This window comes from Passer domesticus, chromosome 13, assembly GCF_036417665.1.
Source record: "Passer domesticus isolate bPasDom1 chromosome 13, bPasDom1.hap1, whole genome shotgun sequence".
In the NCBI taxonomy this organism is placed as follows: Eukaryota; Metazoa; Chordata; class Aves; order Passeriformes; family Passeridae; genus Passer; species Passer domesticus.
In genome coordinates, this window is record NC_087486.1 from 10,222,772 (window position 1) to 10,247,078 (window position 24,307).

Sequence of the window (24,307 nt, forward strand, 5' to 3'; positions counted from 1 at the left end):
TATTAATAACTAACTCAGAGAGACTGCTTAGCCTTAACATTTCTGTTATTGACTTTAAAATAGAGACATTTTCCATTTTAGTGACACTCCATTCCTCTATCTTTCATTTTGCCTTTGTCCTAGGACTTGCCATCTGCACCTGGCAGCATCCTCTGCTGCAGTGGATATTCTCTTATCCTTGCCCTTCAGCTCAGCTCAGCTCCAAGTGCTCTCTGTGATCACTTCAGAAATGTCAGCTGCAGTGTTTATGTCAGCTGTAGTCGATCAAGGGAGGGAACAAAATTCTGAGTTTCTCCAGAAGCACAGAGAGATGCACTACTGGAAACCTGATTCTGCCCAGAAAAGACTCCCAGACTGGTTCCAAAGTCTGATTGTGGGAAGAGCAGCTGTGGACTCTCCCTCACTGGAGACATTGCAGAAACATCTGGCTGCAGTGCTGTGCAGCGTGCCCCAGGGAGCCCTGCCTGAGCAGGGAGGCTGGGCCAGCACAGCCACTCTGGTCCCTTCCACCCCCACCCATCCTGAGCTTCTGTGAGTACGCCTCTCTGGGATGGATAAAACTGGGCTCCCCTCCTGGACATCAGAAAGAATACTGGAGGGGGATTGAGGGCAGTGACCAGGAATCTACAAGAAAAATAAGAGCAAGAGAGAAAAGAAGACATTTTTAAAAGGAAACATCACCATGTTGGAAGGAAGCTAGTGCTCCAAGGGCAGCAAGCATCTCCCTCTGCAAGCACCTCCTATATATGCACACCAGCCTTAGAAATGGAAGAATCTTTCAGCAAATAGCAATGCTATTTCTGCCAGGTTATCTTCCCCCGGGAGAACAGCTGGGGCTTGATATTCTTCACTGAGCTTTTGCTTTACAAGGTTCATTAACACTTACAGAGAGTGCATAAAAGTTTGTGTTTCACCTCTGACAACCTGCTCATGGGCATTGCTGGTCCCTGCCAGGCTGGGAGGAGGAAAGAGCTGGGCTGGCAGATGAAGGCTCCTCAGTGCTCCCATGGAACAGGATGAACGGCACAGACAGACTGGGATGCGCACGTGGGCTCTCCAACACCACTCGAAGGACAAAGTGAATCTAGAGATTGTCTTAGACCAAGAGAAAAAGTGAAAGGTCAGTTGGATAGTGAGATAAACATTAGACAACATTTAAATAAGGAGGGAGAAAGCATGAGAAGCAGCAGCACTTTTAAACAGATTGCCATGATAGAAACAACCTTTTGGGAGAAACAGTTTAAGGAATTGTTGGTCAGAGCTCTGTGGTGTTCCCTTTATCAGAAATATTATTCAGCCCATTCCTGAGCTCCAAGACCTTTGTTTTATCTTCAATTTTAAGCCATCTCTTGGGAATCACTCTGGCTGGGCACCATTCCTCTGGCACAGCCAGGCATCTCTGTTTGCTTTCTGTCTGCAGGCACAGCTGAAGCTCCTCGTTCATGGTACCATCAGCATCACCGCAGAGGGCAGGTTTCATGTGTGCCAGGTCCCTGTAGCCACAGTCCAGTTCTGGGTCTTGTTCTGGGTCTTGCTCTGTGTCACTGAAGTGCCCTGCTGGCCTCACCTCAGAGAGGCTACTGACTGATCTCCATGTCCAGTGTGCTACACTTGGGAAAGAGATGAGACCTGTTCTATCCTTGCCCTTTAATGCAATGAAATTCATTGTGCTCTCAGACTGAAATCTGAGCTCTGGCTGAATTTAAACTTGTTATTTTTGTCTGCTTATTTAGCCTGTCATTCTCTTATCCACTGACTGTCTTTTATCCTACCCACCGTGTGTGAGAGGCAGGCTTGGCTGAAGGGCATTTACACGGGATCTGTCAGGCACATTTGAGCCCAGCCCCTCAGTGTGTCCCTGGCCAGCAGCTTTCAGTGGTCTCTGCAATGTCCCCATCACAGCCCTGTGCAGAGCCAGGCACAAGAGAACTCCCCCCTCCATCCCAGGCACTGAGTCCCTGGCTTGTGTCAACATGCAAGGGGAAGAATAATCTACAGAGGAGACACTTTTATGAGAAACATGGCAACTATCAAAGTCATCAGTGGTACAGTTCTTCCCCAGCAGAACTCTCCACTGTGGAGAGGCAGGGAAAGAGAAGCAGAGGATGTGTTCATTACTAGAGGAAATTCTTTAGAAAATCAGATTTAATTGAAGTCCTTAAAAGCCCTTAATTTTTGAGAAGTGGGCCACATTTTCCGAACACTGGAAACAAGGAGCTATGTAGTGGAAGCATGAAATATAAAAGTCATAAAAAGGGACTGTAATATACAGTAAGTGCAAGTAGTGGTTGAATTCATTAGAAAAGCAGAAGGATTTTTTTTCTTTTTTCTGGGAGCACCTTTTCCAGATTGCCTGATTGATTTGATAACTATAATTTAAACAGCTACAGCTTCTGGACTTTACTACAACTCACACCAAATGATTTGAAAACCACATGGTTCACAAAATAAGCCTAAACCACTCACCTGGACTAAGGCAATTTTGTTTGTGAACAAAACACAAAAGAGAAAACACCTAAGGCAGGAAAGCCACAGAGTGTTGGAAGATAAGACCTATCTGGCCTCAGGGTTTTCATGTTACAAAGTAATTGTTGGCCAAATTATAGTCAAATTGGAACCTCTTTGGTTAAAGCATTGGGTAGAGCTTTTGCTTCTGCTGGCAGCAGTCCTGGGGAGACACGTTGTCTTGCACAGCATTAGTTTCACACCATCCCTGGTACAGTCAAAATTGGGTCCTCACATCCTTAGTTAGATTATTTTGATTAATGATTATACCTGAGTGATGAAGAAAAGCAAAGATGGCTACCCCAACCACTCCAAAAACATTTACCTGTCCATGCTGGAACCAGATTCTGGGTGTGGCACAGTTGGATTTCACCCAGTGCACAATGCCCACAGATGATGTTTTTCTATTGTCACCTATATTCAGAGCAATTTATCTCTCATCACCCTATTACTACCACTTTTTGGACCTTGATGAAATGAATTTTTCCATGTGCCAACCAAGACAGTGCCCAGCTTGGCTGTCCTCCAGCCTTTAACATAACACAGAGGAGTTTAATAAAAACCAAGAGCTTCCAGCAAAACACCACCTCCCGCAACCCCCCAATGATTCTCTCTGCAGTGAACAGGCACTGAGAGCTCAAACACAAACAAAAATCTTTATGGCAAGACAAACCACAATCCTTATTCTTTGAATGTGCTTCATATTATAAATCACCCATGAAGGTGATAAATGTGTACTTAAAACAAACTATATACACTGCTCAACAGGGGTGTTCAGCATTACAAAGCTGCTAGAGGGCAGCTAAAATAAGTGTATTGCTCTTATTGGCATTTTTGGGGTCTAGATGAGTGTGCAGCAGGCAGATTTCCCAACCTACCATGTGGTTTCTGCTTTACTCTAAAAGGTCTTCCTGCCACACTGACCAGAAGAAGTGCAGAGGGGAAAGGGCTGGGCAGGAGCCAGGCAGGTCCATGCCAACAGCCACGGTGGTGGGATGGGGTTGTGTTTGGCACACAGACCGGTTCCAGGCACGTAGTGACACTTGTCATTCTGTCACACCAGCTCCCTTCCTAACACCTTCATCTCATTATCTGGAAGGTTATGTTTTACAGACAAGATCATTATCTGTTTTTGTCAGCTGCTGTTTGATTTCTGTGTTCTGTTCCAGCGAGATTTTTCTTATAACAATGACTTTGCTAATGGACATCCCCCCGTGCTGCCCATTTATAACACCTTTCCTATTATACCTCCTAGATGAGATCTGACACTCACAACAAACATTATTGAATTAAACCTCAGCTGTAAAGTAAGCAAGCCTTATTATACCCAATTTTACAGTTGGGTAAACTTACATACTGGAGACATTTAAATGACTTTCCACAGCATTATAGAAAGAGTCAGTGAAAGCAGAGAGCCTGGAAAAGTCCAGCTCTCAGTCACTCACTACAGGCCCCACTTTGAGAAAACAAAGTTATTAAGCATGGGTTTAATGTTAAGCTTAAGAACAAGGGGGGATTAACCCATTACAAAGCTTGCTTCCTTCAACATGCCAAAAACCTGCTGCAAGCCAGCAACAACAGGATATTAATCATGCCTTCCACGGTCTCCATGGTCAGAAGGCAGCAGTGATTTATCACTTTGCAACAGAAGGGTGTGACATTCTCAGCTTGTGACACAAAGTGGTGGAAAAGCACACTGGGTCAGGGGACACTTGGGGCCCATTTGACCCCAAAACTTACAGGAAAGCTACAGCAAAGCAAGCAAAGTAATAAAAAGTGATGCTGTTGTCAGAAGCAGGATGGAGTGTTTTGCAAAATCCACAAGTCCCTTATAGAGGTGCCAGTCATCCCAGGGTCTGCTTTCCTTTAGAAGCATCAGCATCACTCTCCAAAGATGAGCTAACTGGTGCAGACATCAACAGAGTCAACCACTCAGAGGTGACATGTCCATGGTGGCCTTTGACATGCCACCAGCCAGGGGGATGCCAGGGAGCCCAGCCTGAACCTGCAGCAGAGGACAGAGACTCACCTCCCCACTGCTCACTCTACCAGACTATTAAACCCTCAATTTTTTCATTTTTCTCCTTTCTTGGTTACTTGACTGCCTGCAAACAGGTACATTTTCCCTTCTCAGTGCCCAATTCATCCTTTTACTTTCATTCCACAATACTGACGTTGCCTTTTTCACATCACAGGTCACAGAAGCTGCAATTACCTTACAACATTGGATTGCCAGTGTTGGCAGAATGAAGCAGAAGGAGCTGGTGGTAAGAGAAGGTTTTATTCAGTAATAACCAAGGCAAATGAGTAACTCTAGAGAGAATTGCACTAAATGCAAGTGCTGCAGTGGAGAGAGGAGGGGTCTTGTGGTGTAATATGTGATTTTCAGGGTTTGGATGGCAGAGCCTGGTTAGAAAATCAGCTGAGGAAAACAGTCTGCAGTGAAAAACTAAACTGAAATGACTGCAAACCCAAGAAATGGAGTCACTGCTGTATTTGGAAGCTCCTTGAGTCTGGAAATTGTTTTCAGCTTAATCTGGAATTTCTCATCAAACAACACACAAGGAGCTCTGCTCTCACACTAGCTTGTTTCCCCCCTGCACCCTACCTTACTTTTTCTGTCTAATTGAGGGTTTTATTCCTCCAGAGGAAAAAGAAAAGGGCGAGAAAAATTCTGGCTGCCTTCCAGGAAGCTCTAGTCATTTCAGCTTCATCCTGAGATTTAGACCCTGAAATGAGTTATAAATAGAGTGATTTTGAACTGCTTAATGGAGGCTTGTACAAGGCAGAGTGGGGATTCCAGGTCTCTTGCCAGATGGGACAATAGCCTTAGAGGTGCCATGCATTTCATAACTTGGGGAAAATTCATTTGAGATTCCTTATCCATAAATTCAAGGTGCCCACAAGCCAGAGTCCTCTCACTCCAGCGTAAGCCCAAAATCCATTCACTGACCTTTAGGGAGGGAGTGGGGGAAGGAGGGAAAGAGCAAGGAGAAACCAGGTCATGGTGATAACTCTGGGACTCTGCAGATGGGCTGTGGTGGACTCCCCCTTTTTTTAACTAAATCCAAATGTGGATGGATAAAGCATTCTGACGCTATCACCTGCTCGGGGTGTGAGCTCTCCCTTCTCTTTCCATAATAGTAACTGAGCTGGGTCTAACATCTCCAGAATTTTGTTACAGAGCAGGACCATGTGGGATAAGCAAGGACACTACAATGCTTTAAAGAGAGCTGCATCTTTTGTCTGAATCACTCACCATTCTCCTAAACTTCCGTGAGATCTGCAGCCCTAGGACTCCAGAAACAATCATGCCCAAGTTATTGAGCCAAGGACAGCTGCCCATCAGGTGGGACTGGCTCCTTTATCTCCCTGTTTCAGCAGCAGATGAGGAAGGACAAGCACCAGCACACTCCTTGCTCACAAAACACCCAGGGAGAGCTCTCCATCCTCACTCCAGATGGTATTGCATCCCACAAAGAAGTTGTGATATTAAAACTTTCTCAATGCATATCACACAGAGGTAGAGGAATGAGCTGTGTTTTATCACATGAACTTAACAGCCAGAAAAATCCAGCACGTGTCGGTACCTCTGCAATTTCATGCCCTCCCTGGTTTCCACAGCATATGGTCTGATGGTGCTATTCCATTTGCTTTCCCTGGGAGAGCAGTTTAAAATGGAGAGAAATAGCATGGTACATTTGAGTTTATGGGGTATCAAAAGGGCTATAGTGGATGGTAGCCAAGGCACCAAAGTGAATTATTTATAGTGCAATTGCACTTTCTCCTAAGCTACCCTTCAGATGGGTCAGGCCTTGGGCACTCACATTAAGGTCTTGTTAAATCCAAATAAGAGAAGGTGCATACCACAATGCAGATACACCATTTTTACATTAAACCATGTTCAAGTAAAATTCCTTCAAAGTAGCACTCTGTGAATGACATTACTTGGTTCTTGGGTTAGAGGCACAGACATTTTTACATAAACCTCCTTTCATCTGATTTGTATTGCCTTTTTTGGGGGATATTTCCTAGTATATCATGACCTCTATATTTTCAAAATTATGAAACAAAGCAGACTTCCTTTCTTTGCACAGTAAGACTGAATAGAAGAGTTTGCCTGGGGATATTGGTGAGCTCAGGTACCAACTAGGTCCATGCAAACCTTATTTGCACAGAAAAATGGCACTAGTTCTGCACTGCAGAGCACTGCAGTGATTTGCTGCACCGCTCCTATTTTGTTGTGATGTAGTTCTCGTGGTCTGCAGGAAAAGGCATTACCCTTCCCAGCCTGGCAGTGAAGTTTTTAGCTACAGGGATTCTCCCCAAAGTGATGTAAAACCCAGACACAGCACAGTATCCTGCAGAGCCCTCTTTTTTTCTGGGTAGGGTTTACCCTAGCATGATGAAAGAAACACCAAAACCTAAAAAACTAAGAAATTAATCAGGGCTCTCTGTGACAAAGGTACTACAGGGAAGGGAACAGAACAAACCCCTAAGTACAGTCAGGATACAACTCTCTAGGAAACACCAATATTAAAGACTTACTTCTTAATTCACATTTTCTGTCCAATTATGGCCCCTAGCAGCTTGTCTTGCAGCCTTCAGGCAGGTGTTCCAGGTCCTTTCTTCGGGGTGCAGTTTCATAGTTGGAAGAGAAGAGATTGCATGGTCAGATTTTGGAGCAGGGCTGGAAATCCCAGAGTCACAGACTGATTGGGGTTGGAAGGCACATTAAAGCTCATCCAGTTCCAACTCCTGCCATGGGCAGGGACACCTTTCACTATCCCATGCTTCTCCAAGGCCCCTCCAGCAGGCTTTGAACCTTGCCAGGGATGGAGCAAACACAGCTTCTCTGGGCAACCATGCCAGGGTCTCACCACTCTTACAGGGAAGAATTTCGTCCTAATGTCCAATCTAAACCTAAACCTCCCCCTTGTCCTGTCACTCCATCACTCCATGCCTTTATTAAACATCCCTCTCCAGACTCCCTGGCAGGCAGCACAAGCCCCCTGCCCAGCTGTGCATTCTCAGCCCAGGGGATGTGAGCAGGACGTTGCTCACCTGGGCTCTGGCACTGGGGGGAGGTGGCACCAGTGCTCCCAGAGCTGGGCACTGCTCTCTGCCTTGGCCAAAAGCAAGCAGAGCAGAAATACAGTCTCAGCAGAAAACTAATGGGTACATATTTTTATGAGACTCAATAGCCCTTTAATTGATTTTATTGCAATTTATGGCATTTGCATAATGATGTGAGTCAATATGAAGAGAGTGAAGCAGGAGGTTATAAAAAGCATTTCAGAGTCTTGTTCTCAGGGAGCTGAGTCCAATCCCCACATTTTAACATTTCAGTTTTCTTAATTTTGGTAACGTAGCTGTTTTGCATAACCTTCTGAAGAAGTAGCAGCATTCTGACAACATGCTGGCTATCAATAGCATCTGATTGTGCTACCTAGGAAACACCTAATATCAAGTGGTTGAATTAAATCTCTAAGTACACGATTTTTAAACCCCCAATTTTCAAACAAAGAAATCAAATCTATATGGTTAAATCCCTCTATCAAGGATTTCTCAATCAGGCCAGCAATCTTACTTAGTTAATAGTCACAGAAGAGATACCCCTTGTTTAGGCCAGTTCATTGCATTGCTCCTTTTTCCTTTGTTTTCCACCTTGAGGTGGTGTCACTGGCTCACTCCAGACAATCCATGTGCCCTCACTGCAAACCAAGCTGTCCAAAGCACAAGGTGCAAAGATGATTCACAGATATTATGACTTCAATGCAATCCAAGGTCTTGTTAGCTGCAATTCTGTAAAGACTTCACATGTTGAATCAACACAATGGGATTCCATGGGAATAGGTAATAAATATATGATTATCATCATTATTAGAGGATTTTGTCCAGCACTTGATGCACAGCAGTTGAGATCTATAACTGCATTAAAAGCGCTGCTCAGTAAACAAAGTTTGGCCAGCTTCATGCAAAATGCCTGTACATATGGGAGCAGTGCCCACAGACACCTCATCCAGCAGTATTTTCTATCTTGGCAAAAAACAAACACTTTTCCAGGGATTAGTTTCCCTCACATATTGCAATCCACTGGCTTCATTCCATTCACTACCAACAGAACTAAACCAGGAGATTTTTCTTGTTCTCCTAATAGACTCCAACAAAGTGAGCTGCTGGAAAGACAGTTCAAATTATAAAAACATGTTTTTTAAAAGCTGTAATTAAGGCTTGTTAACTAACTTTTGAAAGCAATTAGGATACCGTTTAGCAGAAAACATTACATTGTCATTATTGTTATTATTATTATTATTACTACTACTGTATTATAATTACTAGAGCCTCCTGCTTCTCTGGGGATAGAGCTCTGAGCAATCTGGTCTAGTGGAAAGTGCCAGTGCCCATGGCAGGGGGGTTGGAGCTACATGATCTTGAAGGGACCTTCCAATACCAAACCATTCCATGATTCTAGGATAGCTGGGTTGACATACAAGAAAGCAATCAGTAACCCATGGTTTGCTCTAGTAGCAAAATAACCCATTCTCACTTTGCTTGGCTCTGCAATGGCACCAGCTGTGCAGCAAGAAGCTGTCAAAAACCACAGAGTGGGACTCATGATGTCCATGGGTGGGAAAGTGGGGCAGTAGGAGATGACAGCCCTCCCTGGGAGAGGGACTGGGGAGCAGCAGAGCCCAGCAGTGACCCACAGCTCCAGCAGCCCCCTGGAGAACCCCCAGGCAGGGCTCCAGGAGTGGTGTGGGGTCACAGCCCAGCCACTTCTGCGGGCTCTCAGGGCTGGGCAGGGCTGTGCTGGGCCAGCCCAGCCACTCCTGCTCTTACAGCTTCATGTGATCAAACTCTTCCCCAAATACAGTTGCCATCTTAATTAATTACAGAAATTGAGTAAAGACCATAACTAATACCAGTCAATACTTGGACATTCTTTCAGCTGACAGTCCAAAACCACTTTCTGTTCAATAATCCTCACAGCAGCTGTGTGATCTAAATGGGTTTCACTACACTCTTTTACAGATGAAAAGGGCAGGGACAATCAAAGAAAGTCACAGCTCCCCATAAGCCTGACTTCAGGTCATTTGGCAAGGAAGGTAGCTGGGGTAGAAAGCAGAAACCCTGACCAAGAGAGAGGGAAAATCCAACCCATAGTTCTGAGATGGAGCATTTTGTCCTTCCTGCCCCTCAGAGGGGAAGAGAGGCTCAAGTCATTACATGCTACAATTGGGTGTGCATGTACTCTGCAAGATAAAATTACATCTACAGATGGTCTAGACAAAAAACCACTCAGCTAATTTTAGCTTAGACAGAATCTCTTGTGTGTATCTGGGGGAATAAAATTAGATGCACTTTACATATGTTCTAAATTATCAAGATCTTCCTCCATAAATAAATATCAGCCAAAACCTAATCTTATGCTCAATACAAGGCAGTATTTAGGGATTTTTTCCATGAAATATCCCAAGTAACAAAAGTCTGTATCTGTTTTTGTACATCTACAGACATTTACAATGGAGTACTTTTTGTCTGTCTTTGTAAAATCCCATTATCACACAGTAATATGTCCCTAGTACCCTTTATGGATTATTTTTCTGCTTTCTCAATTCTGTTAAATAATTAGTGGTAATTGCCCTAAGCAAATGGGTACCCAGCAATCCAATACTGTCAGTAAGCATTTTGTGCTTTTGAGATGTCCTTGTCTTCACATGTTTGTGTCAGTGGTGCCCAGAAGAGGACACCCAAAATGAATATAAGGGCTCCTCAGAAGGGGCTTGGAGGCACCTGGGCTAGTGGAAGGTGTCCCTGCCCATGGCAGGGGGCTGCAATGAGATGCTCCTTAAGGTTCCTTCCAAACCAAACCATTCTATGATTCCCTGAGTCTACAAAACTATTCTCAAGCCTGTGCCTTGGAGAAAAAAAAAAAAAAACAAAAAAAGTATCAAGTCTTTATGCCATTCCACACAGTGCAAAAAAATGAAGGCTTACCTGTAGCAGCTCTTGTCTGGGATTATTATTTTTGTTATGGGCAGGGATCTCCAGGTTCAGTCTCAGGAGTCAGCAGGTGTGACTGGCAAGTACAGCCTGTTTCACTCCAGCCAAAAGGTAATTTGCATCTTTTACACAGTGGTTTGCAGAATAATGATCCTGTTTATGATACTCAGTACCTTTCATATGAAGTGCTTTGCAGAAAAAAAAAAAATAACATTTTAAGTTCTATGCAAACAGTAACTCTTAAAATGTGTGGGACATTTTACCTTCCAGGGGGTAAAAAGCTGGTTTGACTCCTTCAGACAAAGCTGCAAAAATTGATGATGTCTCTGCTTTTATTATAAGTTGTGAGGTCACATTGTGACTCATGCTCTCAGGATGATTTTTAAAAGAATTCATATTTTATTATTTATTAATTAAAATGTATTAATTCTTCCATATTATCAGTTACTTTGTGACCTCTTTTCCCAGGGCTACAGAGTCTCCATTCCACACAACACTGGTTAAGGGTTTACTAAAACATAATTATTAGTATATTTATATAGCTTGGATGTTCTGCACTGCCATGTGCTACTCTGATTTATGTTTTGACCCTTCCGGTCTTCATAGATGAAAATCAAAACCTTCTAAATCACCGGCATAAATTACTGTCTTTGTAATAAAAATGTGACTAATATAATTCTGGTCAATTCTGAATATCCTGAAGAATTGCTTGAGGTACTGCTTCTGGATAAAAATAAATGTTCAAACAATTTCATACTTGAGCATAGAGATATCTCTGTGATGCATCATCCTGATTCCACATAATCATGAAGTAAAACTAAATTGTATTTTAAAAGACCTTTTGCTTATTTCCCATGTATGTAAAAGTCTCATCACTCATGCATGCACAATCCCTGTAATTGCAGAATTGGCATTGCAGCATTGCTGTTTTGACAGGAGATTCTAAGCAATTTTTCCTTCTTAGATTTTTTTTTTTTTGAGGGGGGTGGGGCCGGTACAAACTTATTAACACATTTTACATTGTTTCCAGCAACATTCAAAGTGCTCAGAAACAAGTAAAGGCAGAGCTCTCTCAGGACTGCTCTTGCATTCACCAAAGCAGAGATGCCAAGGTGGGAATGAGCTGGGCTAAGGACAGCCAGCCCTGTAGCCCAGCAGACCTCAGCCTGCTCAGGCCTCTGAGCAAAGCCACTGCAATGCTGATCAAGACAAGAAAAAAGCAGCCTCCCCTTTCACCCCCCAGAAATAAGGAGGTAGCAGGCCCTGAACAGCTGCCCTTGCACCCACTCCAGCATCCTCACAACCCCAGGGCCAGCAGAGAACAGTACCAGGATTTGGGCATGGTGCCACTTGGATACAGTGATCCATCTAGCCAAGCCACCCATCTAGACTGGAATTACCAGCAGCAGCCCATCAGGCACAGAGAGTGGGCATTACTTCATGGTGACAAGTATTTTACAGCTGTATGCCCAATCTCTCTTCTGGATTTCTGTAATATCTTATCAAAATAAGTAAGTCATTTCTGTGCAGGATCATATAAGCACTCTCCACTCTGTCTTCCTGAGAAGCTGGCAGGCTTTATTTGCCTCTCAGTTACCTGGATAAACAGATTGCTAATGGAACCAATGGATGTGATAATATTCCAAAAGCAATGTTTAAAAAAAGGGTGGAATTATTTGTCCCAGACAATTCCCAGTGTGTTACTGATGATAGAAATATCTTCTGCCTCTTGCCATAGCATAAACGAAAAAACAACTGCAACAAAAGCCTTTAAAAATACATTTAAAAATAAAAAATCTGCATATCTCTAGAAATTACTTTCTCACTAGCATGAGCAATTTTGACCTCAGCATATGTTTGAGAAGTTCTGCTTCTCATTTTAGGAACTGCTCAGATCTAGAAGCTCCTGTTTTAGCTGAAGTTTGATGTGCCAGATCAGTCCCCAGCTCACGCAGCATTAAGAGGGAGATTTGCAGAAGTATTTAGGTGCCTGAAAATGAAGACAGGCACCTCATGGGATTTGAAATGAATGCGAATGAGGCTATTTTTGTCAACCTCTGTAAGAATTCATTTGGGTTTTGTAACAGCCAGTGGCACAAGAGACATCTCTGTCACATTCCAGCCCCTACCCTTGGCTGTGTGCTTGTGTCTGTGTGTCCAGCTGACCACATGGCTTGGGGACAAAGTGGGAAAACATGAGCAACCAAATCCAGCAAATCCAGCTTTACCCTCTCTACAGGAGGTGACCAGAGAGGCCACTACCCCTGTAAAATAGAAAGCCTTGAAGATGCACATCGCACACACAGATCAGCTACACCAGGTACTTCACTCACAGGATCACAGAATGGTTTTGGTTGGAAGAAGACTTAAAGACCACCTCATTCCAGCCCTCCTTCCATGGGCAGTCCACCTTCCACTAGACCAGGTTGCTCAGGTGTTCTGTGGTGTGATGACACATTAATCTCCTGGCCAAATACTGGGACTCCTTTCATTTCATCCACAGACATGCAGACAGCTTTTAGCCAGTCAAGATGGAGCAGAACATTGGCTTTCTTTTCCATCATCCTTGACCTGCTACCTCACACTCCTGCCAGCCAGCACACACTTCACTTGAACTGAGCCATATAGAAGGTGACTCTAGTGGGGGACAAGACATGAAAATCCCACTGCAGCTTCATGTGTGAGTCAGCTCTAAGAAAAGCTTGTCTCAGTCTTTGGCAGAAATTATGTCCTTGTGTGGCAAACAGCAATCACTACTTACTAACTCCTTTATCAGTTTGTGTGGCAACAAACCATAAACCCTCCACTGCCCTTCCACTCCAGCACATCAGGGGCATTGTCAATCAGAATCGGCTGAAATGAAAGAGATGTATTTCACATGTAGTAATGAGATGTATTTCACATGTATTCATCTCATTTATTTCACACCAGATTTGTTCCCTGCCCTCTGTGCCCAAAACCAGCCTCAAAATATCTGGTTTGTGTTTAGGAAATGTCTGTGTCTGCAGCTCAAAGCCCTTCTCCCTTTTCTAACTGCTGACAGTGGGTCTGTGCCCAGTCCAGCTCTGAGTTTGCATTGCAATCAGCTGGTCAAGGGATCTTTATTTCTGTTTTATCTTCCTCGCAATGTGTGCCACGGTCTAGAGACAGAAGACGGGCAGAAGGAGCTCTGCATCCCAATCAGGGCTGACACACAGCGCCTGTGTGCGGGGAATCCTGAGCATGGGAAGCAGGAAATGCTAAGTATGATTAACCTTCCCTCTCCTTACCCCACAGCCTCCACAGAGGCAGGTTTGTACATTCTTAATTTTAATTAATAAAATCAATATGCATGCACTTGCACATGTACCACTGCAAATTAGCTTTCAAGGAAAAAAAAGAAAAAGGAAAAAGAAAAATCTGTGACACTCTTCCTCACAAATGGACTCCTGGAAAATACTTTCACTGGCTCACGTTTCTCTGAACTTATAAGACCTCCCAAGATATTTGGCTGAAATGTACAAGTTCAGCATGGACAGTTCAATTCCAGATTTATGTTTAGTAAATGTTCTAATGTTTTAAAAGCTAAAGCCAAGAGATCTCAGGATTACATTACAGGGCAACATTTAAGTGAAAACACATTTTTCCTTAGATTTTTTTTCTCTTCTTTTATTGTTGTTGTTGTTGTTGTTTTGTTTGGGGTTTTTTGTGTTTTTTTTTTTGGTTTTTGGGTTTTTTTTGCCATTGCTGTGAGCATTCTGCGGGAAGGGTTTTTGTCCTTGGCATAATAATATTTAATAAACCATAATGTCACTAATTTGCCTAGGCTTTTAATGAGGCTGGTCTGAAAAGCTCCATTTCTTTATTCCTGTATTTTCTTAATGAAATGAACTTTGTTCTCTTCCCTTTGTCTTTGCTGGGGTCTGCTGTTCTGCTATTCTTGAGCTTTTCATTCTATTTGATAAGCTGCAATATAGACACTGCCAGATGAAATGTATGCTGCATTATCACCTCCAATTAAGCAGCTGGGCTAAGTGACCTCACCAGGGAACAGGAGTCTCTTCTGATCACTCAACCCGGTGTTACTACTCCCTTCTGCTTTAAATTTTCATTTCTTGGGCTGTATCAAGCAGTTATAGGGACATTATATGAGACAAAAATGCTGCCACTGGTTATCCCAGCCACGCTGAGGAAAGCCATGCCATGTCACAGCTGCTTCTCCAGGGAATGCAGGCAACCAGAACACCCCAGTGCCCCCAGACACTCAGAGAACCCTGCTCCAGACAGACACCATGTCGTGATGCTTTCCCTGGGAAGAAGCATCAAAGACAAGTAACACACCATGATCGAGTGTCTAAATCCTGTGCTGACCCTAAATAATGCATCCAGCTGGGTAGCCAGAGGTGAGGTGCTGTGGGACCTGTGCTCAGCTCTGGCGCAGACTCCTGCCTTTTGCTGAGAGGAAGGAAGATTTTATAGCGACCTGAGGATCAGGAACCTTCACCTGCAGCAAGACCTAGAGTGTATCTTAGCTGCTACCTGAATTGCTTTAAGCTGAGGACTCTCAGGGCCATGCTGGGTGCTCCCACCTGGGGGAGCCCTGGATGCACCCTGACTTTGCTCTCCTGCCCTCGGGGATGGCAGCACTGCCATCTGATCCCACATCTGATCCCTCTCCCACAGCCTGCAGCTTCCATTCTTTAATATCAACAGGGAGCTTAAATATTCCAGAGATCTTTTTTCTTTTGTAAAATTTATAAAATGCCAGTTGAAGTACCATTCATGTTGAAAAGCTGCCTCTCTCTATCAAGGCCTCTTGGACTAAACACAACAATATAACAAACATTGACCATTAATAATAGAGAAAAAGTCCTCTCTTGTGTTATCATTCATCAGGATGATGTGTTACTAGTTTATAGATATATATTTTTTAGCTGAAGATTTTTTTTGGCAGCAATTTGGCCTTCAAAATAATGGACTTTGTTGTATGTAAAGCCTCAGAAAAATAGTGGTTTTGAGAGAGGTTCAACAGTGAATGAATCTGATTTAGAGAGGAATTTCCTTTGCAGTGAAATAGAAAAATAGTGCCATCTTTTGGTCTGAGCAGCTCTGCCAGCATCATGGCTGAGGGTCAAGAGCCCAAAACCGCTGGCCACATCAACAGCTGGATTTAGCTCTGCTTATTACTGTCTCTGAAATTCTTATTTTTTTCTTAAAACCACAATAAATTCTGGATTTAGTACATATGCAAAGGAACAAATGTTCACTCTGGAGGTCAGGGCTCCTATTTGCTGTCCCTGCTATGTCCAGCTGCATCCCTACTTACACCTAATACTCACAGTTTTGCCCTGGGGTCTCACTTACCTGAGATTCCAGCTGTAAACCAAAAGGGCAGATGCCATCAGCACTCCTGCCCCTCCTTCCTCCATGCAAGGAAACAGCTTTGGGAGATTTAAAACTGCTGATTTCCAGCCCTGGTTTGACAAATTGCCAGGATTAATTCTAGTGCAGGGCTCTGAAAATCAGGGGAGAGAATTTGAGCCTCAGCTAGTTCTACATTCAATTGTAGACTGATTAAGGATAGTATTAGCTCAATAATCAACTACATAAAAGGGTTACACTCCCCACAGAACATGCCACACCAGCATATTTTGCATTCCTCTCAGAAGGATGAATGTACCTTTTAATCAGTATTTTTGTCTATACATCACCTTTTCCTTTCTGATCTCACAAATGGGAATTCTCTAATGCTTTTCCTTTTATTCTACAAAACTGACTTACTGGAACAATTTGGTAAACGTTTTATTGTGCCGAGAAAAGGACTCACCTTGCAGCTTTTTCACCAGAAAAAAAATGAACATTATATCACTGCCTCTCAAAATGTTATTTTTCTTTCCTAGGGCCATAGAGAAAACAATACTCTAGTTTTGTTCCAAATATCTAAAGTTATTTGACACAGAAAATACCATCTATGAGCCAGGACCCAGACATGTCCTGCAATTAAGATCTCGAGTTATTGACTTTCCATTGACATCAGGAAGTCTATTAAATGCTGCTGTGGGCAATATGTATTTGACATTGTCCAGGTACACAACACACTGGCAAAGCATCCAAATGAATGACAAAACCCCACAGAGCTGCACAAACCCCCTCAGGCTACCAGAGCAGGACAAGGCTACATCTTGATTAGTCAGCAAAGGCTGCTGATGGTAGGGATGGGGAAAACCTTTGTTCACAGGCCAAAGACATCTATTAAAATGCTGCAACATGTCAAACAAATACATATGTATTGAATTATAGAAGAAGTATACATTTAGATAGAGCTTGAAGACAAAACAACAAGGACACAAGTCAACATGTAAAGTCAACAACAGAGTAATTTCAACTGCTGATCTGGGTAGAGACTCACATTCCATGGGGAAAAGAGACACATTCCATCACAATTTCACTACCCAAACTTCCCTTTTACGCAGGCTTTTATTATGCTGTTTCTTCAGGCATCAGGGTTGGTTTGGCTTTTTGGTGGAGTGTTTTCTTTTTCCTTTTACATGGATAAGCCCATACAGGGAGTTTCCTCTGACCTTGGAGACATTATGAGTAGCTTAGCAATCATCTTGGATTTTATTCAGGCTTTAAAAGTGAGCAGGAGTGTTTGCACAGACTTCACTGGGATTCAGAGTCAGCTTCTGAAATGTTTTTCCTATAAAGACTCTAATGACATTGCGCTGGTTTTACTACTGCTACACTAAACCTGCTCACAAGTGACACCAGATTTTTCTGTCTGTAATGACTGTCATCTGCCAGCCATCCTCAATGCCTGATTATCTTGCTTAACTTTCACTTCCCAGCAATTAGCAAAAGCAATATTAAAATTCCTCCCTAGGCATTTGCTTCCCAAAGCCAAAAAAATTGATGCTTTAAAGCCACTGGTAGCTTTTAATAGAACAGCAAACAGAGTAACTAAAATGCAAAAGGAGGGAGAGGAATCCTAGGCTGCAACAATAATTTAACTATTCCAGGTACAGCAATTTTATTTGTTCTTTGAAGAGAATATGTTCAAAATTTACATTTCTTCAAATATTTTTCAGAAGAGACAGTGTTTAAGAACCAGTTACATTGGATTAAACGCAAGACCTGGAATAAAATCATGAAGAACACCCCTGCAGGCTCTACATCAGCTTTGTGCCACAGGATCTTTGTGCTTGACTCACTACACATATAGATTTCAGGAACATGAGCAAAAAAGTGTTTCTTCTGGGGGATGAAAAAAATCCCAGATTAAACAGTATTCTGTTGCATAGCAAATATTATCAGCCTAAGTGGAAAAGGAGTTTCCTGTGGATCCTGACCATAAGGCAAGCAAATTCCCCACTGCTCACAACAGACACTGCAATGTACAAGGATTGCATCCTCTGTTCAGGGCTTCTTCCTCTGGGAGTTTAGGAACCTCAATTCCTACTGGATTGGAAGCATCTCTGCCTACAGCAGGCTGTTGGAACTTGGTGATCTGTATGGTCCCTTCCAACCCAAACATTCTATATTCCTGTCTTTCCTCTAGCTGGTGGATGGGCAAAGTGACCAGATGTGGCACTTGGGTGGGAATTGGTCCCAGCTCCCATTCCCCAGCTGCTGCCAAGTCCAAGTGTTAACATTTCCTTTTCACCTTTCAAAGAGGCCACACATTCTTCCACAGCACTTTATATTCACGCTTACAGCCGTGACACAGTGATGGAGCTCTGCAATTCAGGCCCTGGTGTTCTTCGATCCCTTGCAATACACAAAACAGCAGCGTCGGGCTTAATGCTATTTCCAAGCGCTCGAGCTGCCTGTCACTGGGTTATTGATCTGAAGAATTCAAGCTGGCCACACATCATTTGCCCAGTGAAAAGCCTGGCTGGCTATTGACACTCCCCACACGCAGTGCCAGCAGCCAGCGGTGACAGAGCGGGAACCCCTGCCTGGCACACGGCTGCTCACAGGGCAGAACCAACCCAAAACCAAAATCAGTGCCAGCACCACAGGCAGATCTGGGTTAACAGGCACCATGGGGTGTCCCCTGCAGTCACTTTGCTTGTTTGACAGGATTAGATGAAACATATAATGACACCTCCAAGTCATTCATGTTTGCATTACTTGTGTAAGCACCTGGTGCCAAACCACTGGCACACAAACCACGGCACTGAACTTCTTGATCTGCCAGTTCAGCCATCTGTGAAATAATTATTCAGATCAAAAAAAATTAACCCAGCACATTTCTAGTGCTCCCCACCTTTGCTGGTCAGCAGTGGGTTCTCCAGTAGTGTCACTGCCCCTTGTGGATCAGCATGGTGCCACACAACATTCCCTTCTCATGGAGTAATAAATCCTGCAAATAAAACACACCCTGCGGGGATTGACACACACAGACTCTGCTTATGCCAGTCAAGCAAAGCCAGTTCATTACACCAGTTTACCAGTATTTACAGGTCACTATGTTTGTACAAAAAATTTCCATTCAGACCCCTTTGTCCGGGTCCCCTTTAGAAATAGAATCTTCTCAATTATCCCTCTTATACTAGTAATGTCCTTATTAAACTCTTTCCCCAGCAATGTCCTTGTTATCTCCTTTCTCATCAGAGCAGTCAGCATCACCAGACATGATGTCTTCACTTCTGTTCTTACCTTGAGTTTCTCTCTCCCTCAGCTTTCACTGCACCAGGGCCAAAAAAGGTTGGCAGCACTGCCCAGCTCAGCCTCTGCAGCTGTCTGATGTCCCACAGCTGCAGGGCTGTGCTGCACGTCTAACACCCCATGAGGGCCCAGCTCACACCTTCCAGGATGACACATGCATTCAAACAACCCAAGGCACCCAAGAACAGGTGCCAGTGCTGCCATCCCTCTCCCCAGGGTCTCATCAGCACAGGACAACTTCCTCTGGCCATAGGTGACATTTCCATGTGGCAGGAGAGGGCACAGGTAGTACAAGCATCAGCTATTGAATCTCTTGGTTCATATTTTCCCTAGGCTTGAGGAGAAGAGCCGTGACCAAATCGAGTCTTTTCACTTGGTAATTTTCAGCTCACCATGTTTCTGCACTTCTGAAAACCCCCACCAAAGGCCTGGTTTTTAAACTGTGTAATTGCCTGACAATTAAGTTACTTTTAATAACTGCTTTAGTCAGGAAGGTCTCTACAGCGTTGCAAAGGTTTTACAGCAAAGTCAGGAGATGAAGCACCATCTTCCTCATCCCACTGTGAGGAGATCTGCAATAGAACAGACTCCTCCAGAGACAAGGCAGCAGGAATCCAACAGCTTCCCTACCTTCTGCTGCTGTTTTTGTTTTTAAGATCTTCCTTTTCTGATGAAACCAGCAGATTTCTCCCACCCGTTACTGGCAGCATTGCTCAATCAAGCCAGGGCAGAGGTGTGTCCCTGGTAATGGACACTGCCAAGGGAGCCCAGGTAAAGTCACAAGCTCACATCACACACCACATTTGCATGTCCTTGGTTACTTATTTGTTTTTCTTTATGTGAAACATCTCATTGAAAAAAACACACGGCCTTGTTTAGAAGTCACACCTCTAATTACATTTAATTAGTATTGCTGTAAAATGGATGGTGACTTCTGCTAATTTTAATTACATCCCTCTGCAGACAGTGAAGGCCAATGGCAAAGGTATCTGCCAGGCTGGTTGATAAGAGGCACAGTCAGGGCAGCCACATGATGATGCAGGTGAGGGAAAGGAGCCCATGGGAGATGCTAACCTGTGCAAGGAGCACAAAGCCTGCCCAGGCACCATAGCACAAATCTGCAGAGGCAAGAAGAGTTCTCAGCATTCCACCATGAGATAGCTGGGAAACCAACAGCAAATACACCTGAACAGCACCCACGAGGAGCTGGGGCTGCTGCTGCTCCTCAAACCTTCTGAAATCTTTTTTGCCTGCAGGAGCAGCCTGGGAAACCCACACTGGATGGCACCTGCACAACACCTCCCATGTAAAGCTCATAAAATTCTTCTTATTCTACCCCTTGCCATGGGCAGGGACACTTTCCACTATCCCAGGTTGCTCCAAGCCCTGTCCAACCTGGCTTTGAACACTTCCAGAGATGGGGCAGCCACAGCCTCTCTGGGCACCCTGTGCCACACCACCCTGGCAGGCAAGAATTCCTTCCTAATACCAGATCCTTCATCACTCCTTTGGTCCTCCAAGCAGAAGCCCACCACGAGACCTTCCCCTTCACCAGCTTCACTACCAACACTGAAAATAAAATGAGAGAAAGGAGAGGAGCCATCACATTGCAGCCAAACATTAGTGCCGTATTTACCCAAAAATACAATATACTGAGGTGAAGACAAGGTGTGCTCACAATCCTGGCAAGCAGGTCATGAAAGCCTCCACCAACCCCTGACATGCTGGAAGAGTTTTTCCTAAGTAAAATGCTGTCACCTTCCTGCAAGGGCCATCTCCCTCTGGAGCCAAGAGATTTCCCAGCCCACTGGAGTTCTGCTGCTCCAAACATTATCCCCAGGAACATCACTCTGTGGAGTTGCTCAACCCAAGTTCATGTTTACATAAATGAGTTTGAATTTATAATAAACTTGATGGTGCCTAACTGATAGATATAAAAATAAGGCAGTTATGTAGCACTCTGCTCTGATCCTAAAACAGATGTTTGAGAATATAAAATTATGTTGTGAGCTTTGAAATTGCACATACAATTACAACCTTCATCTTTATTGCTCCTCCTAAGTGTTAAATGCAACTATATCTACATTGGAACTTCACTTATTGCCATACTTCTCCCTCTCTCCCAAACCAAGACTGACTTGCAGCACTGTGACACCAGTAATTATTCTCCTGCTCTGACAAATTCAGGGGAATGAACAGAAATCTTTGTGGAGCCCATTTAACATTCATCTTGTACAAACAACTTGGTTCTTTCTTCATTTCCACAAGTGTTGGCTCTCTCAGACAAGTAAAAGTCTTGAGGGCAGTACCTCGGGGAAAGACATTGTGTTTTTCTGTTGATGGGCTGTGGGAATTCAGCACCAGAAGCCTGCAGCTCAGCACTGATGAGAGCCAGGGGCAGGTTAAATCAATACGGGTCTTCATCTCCTTCACTTTTCTTTTTTTTTTTTAAGAATTCTTTTTATAGTTTGTGTTTTCAAGGTTTTCGTAGCAACAAGGGCTGCTTTACATACCCCCCTCCACCCCAAAATGTCATCAGTTCATGTCATCACGTGCCTCCAGGACCTGGATCTTCAGGAAAGATAAAAATACTGCAAATTCTGGGTCAAACCACAAGAGCTGATGCCACAGCCTGAAAGCACATAGCACAGACACCACAGACTTGAAGTGCTCCTCCTGAATTGAGGTTGGATGATGAGAAATTTACTCCATCCTCAACAGTGCAGGAATTCAGCCCAGAGGGAAGAATGATGCAGGGACAGGTTTTAGTCCTCCTGGTACTGAAACATGGTATGTCCAGAACATTTTACCCTCTTAATAAATGATGAGTGGCTGAAAGCACTGACTGACCCTGCCTGCAGAGCCCTCCTGGCAAGTCCCCAGGTGGTGGGGACACCTCAGGCTGTGACCCTGCTGCTGCCAGTGCAGTTCTTGCCTTCTCCCTTATGGCAAAAATAAAGCATGTTTCCAGCAGGCAGCACCTGCTGGGCAAGAAATCTGTGGAGGGAGAGAGAATTCATCTCTCTTTTCATATGTACTTTGGAGGGACAATTCTCAACTTCTCCATGAGCAAATAACACATGGCACTACTGCAGTCTAACAGGCAATTGTTAACTCTTACCAATGAAATCAGATTGATACTGACTCTCCAGCAGAAAATCAGAAGAAGCCTTGGCTGAGTGCCCCCAGGGAATACACTCAAGTTTATGTCAGCAGCTATTTGATGCACTGAGTGCAGCTTCAGAAGCCTTCGAGCACAGGGAATGTGAAGCTCCGTCAAAGAAAAAAGCTTCCACCACTCCAACAGCACCAGGTCTAACCCAAATGCTTGGACATGGAATGTGAGGATGGGGAAGTCATGCTGTACATTGTGTGCTGGGTTTCCACCATCTGGAAAGAGAAGGTGAAAGCGAAGCCCAAAGTCCAAGTTACTCATTAAGTGGATTGCTCACTAATGACACTGCTTCTCCTCCATTTGATTTTACACAAGGAATTGCTGGCTGCAGTCAGACTATCCTGGAACTACACACTCCAACACAATCTGAGAGCTACTTGCTGCCTTCCCATCCTGTCCCACCAGCTGCTGATTCTTCTGCCACAGGAAGAAATGCTTCACAGCCTCCCTCTGGCACAGTGGATGGACAGCAGTGGAGAAAAGGACACGGCTCCCCCAAGGCAGGATAGCTTTCATGGATGAAAAGGGATCATCCAGGCACGTGAAGGAGAAATCAGGACCAGGTACCAGACAGCCTTGAAAGTCCTAAATGCAAAGTGACCTGCTAAGACCCACATCCTCCCGCACCCCATGGCTCCACATTGTCCCTGCAGACATTGCCAAGGTGCCCAGGGCAGCCCACGGCTGGAGAGCATCAAGTGAAGCCCAGAATGTCCCCAGTGCCACCTGCCAGGGTGCTGGGTACTGGCTGAGCATGGCAGCGACAGCGTGCACAGCCCCTGCAAAGCCTGCACAAAACCAGAGGCAATGCTGGCCTCTTGTGGCAGCTCTGGTCCCTTTCCATTCTCTAAGCAGAACGGAGGATTTCAAAGTTTAAAAAAAAAAAAAATTAAAAACCTTACCACCTCCCAGAAACTGCTGGGATTCAAAGATTCCCGGGAACAAAAGCAGGCTGGTTTTGAACAGGGTTCTGAGAACAAGGTGAGGCTGGACAGGGCTGTGATCAGCCTGGCTGCTGGAAGGCATCCTCACACAGGCAGAGGGTTGAACTGGGTGAGGGTTAAGGACCTTTTTGACCCAAACGATACTGTGATTCCGTAACTGAAAATTCCCACTGGAGTGAGAAAAATGGTGAAGATAAAACTCAACCCTTATCTGAGCGGCAGAGGTGCATCCACATCCCCATGTACAGCACAGGGAAAGGGGCTGCACAGGGAGGAAGGGAGAACAATGCCACATGCAATGGGTTAGCAAAGGACAACAAGCTGCAGACTCTGCTTGCCAGCAAAGAACCCATTACACAAATGTCCTGTCCCTGAAAAAAAATGTCCTTTTCCATAAAGTTCCCTCTTAGCTTAGCTTTTCTATTATCAGTACACCAATGGAGGCAAACTGCAGTCAGGAGTGGCCCTGCCAGGGCCCAGCACAGCTCCTGCTCCCCCTGCCCATGCCACCCTCAGCACCACACTGGGGTGCCTGGGGGCCACAGGCCCTCTGCAAAAATAAGGGCAGAGAAAAGAAGTATTTTGGTATTTTCAGGGGAGGTTCCACGCTCGGTGCCAGCACACAGCTCCACCTGTACGTGCTGCACAGGCGGCGCCCTGGGAGGCTCCCGAGCCTGCCAAGGCCTCAGGCCCTCTCTGGGCTCTCTGAGCTGATCCTGAGGCAGCAGCCACAGGACCTGGGAAAAAGATCCTGGAACTACACAATGGTTTGGGTGGGAAAGGACCTTTCAAGGTCATCTAGTCCAGCCCCACCACTGCTGCCATGGGCAGGGCCACCTTCCACTGTCCCAGGCTGCTCCAAGCCCTGTCCAGTCTAGCCTTGGACACTTCCAGGGATGGGGCAGCCACAGCTGCTCTGGGCACCCCGTGACAGGGCCTCACCACCCTCACAGGCAAGAATGACTTCCTAAAATTAAAACAAATCCTGCCCTCCTTCAGATTAAAGCCATTACCCCTTGCCCAGAGT

The 24,307-nt window shown here is 44.6% G+C and overlaps 2 long non-coding RNA genes across 2 annotated transcripts; both read right to left on the reverse strand.

Annotated features, from left to right (window-relative positions):
• Nucleotides 1-920: 920 nt before the first annotated feature.
• On the reverse strand, nucleotides 921-11,023 carry LOC135279856 (uncharacterized). Its single transcript, XR_010347024.1, has 3 exons — nucleotides 10,507-11,023; nucleotides 7,054-7,133; nucleotides 921-1,095 (listed from the first exon to the last, which is right to left on the reverse strand). It is a non-coding gene; the product is annotated as an uncharacterized LOC135279856 (long non-coding RNA).
• A 6,473-nt stretch (nucleotides 11,024-17,496) lies between these two features.
• LOC135279994 (uncharacterized) lies at nucleotides 17,497-23,870 on the reverse strand. Its single transcript, XR_010347111.1, has 2 exons — nucleotides 23,239-23,870; nucleotides 17,497-18,856 (listed from the first exon to the last, which is right to left on the reverse strand). It is a non-coding gene; the product is annotated as an uncharacterized LOC135279994 (long non-coding RNA).
• Nucleotides 23,871-24,307: the final 437 nt, after the last annotated feature.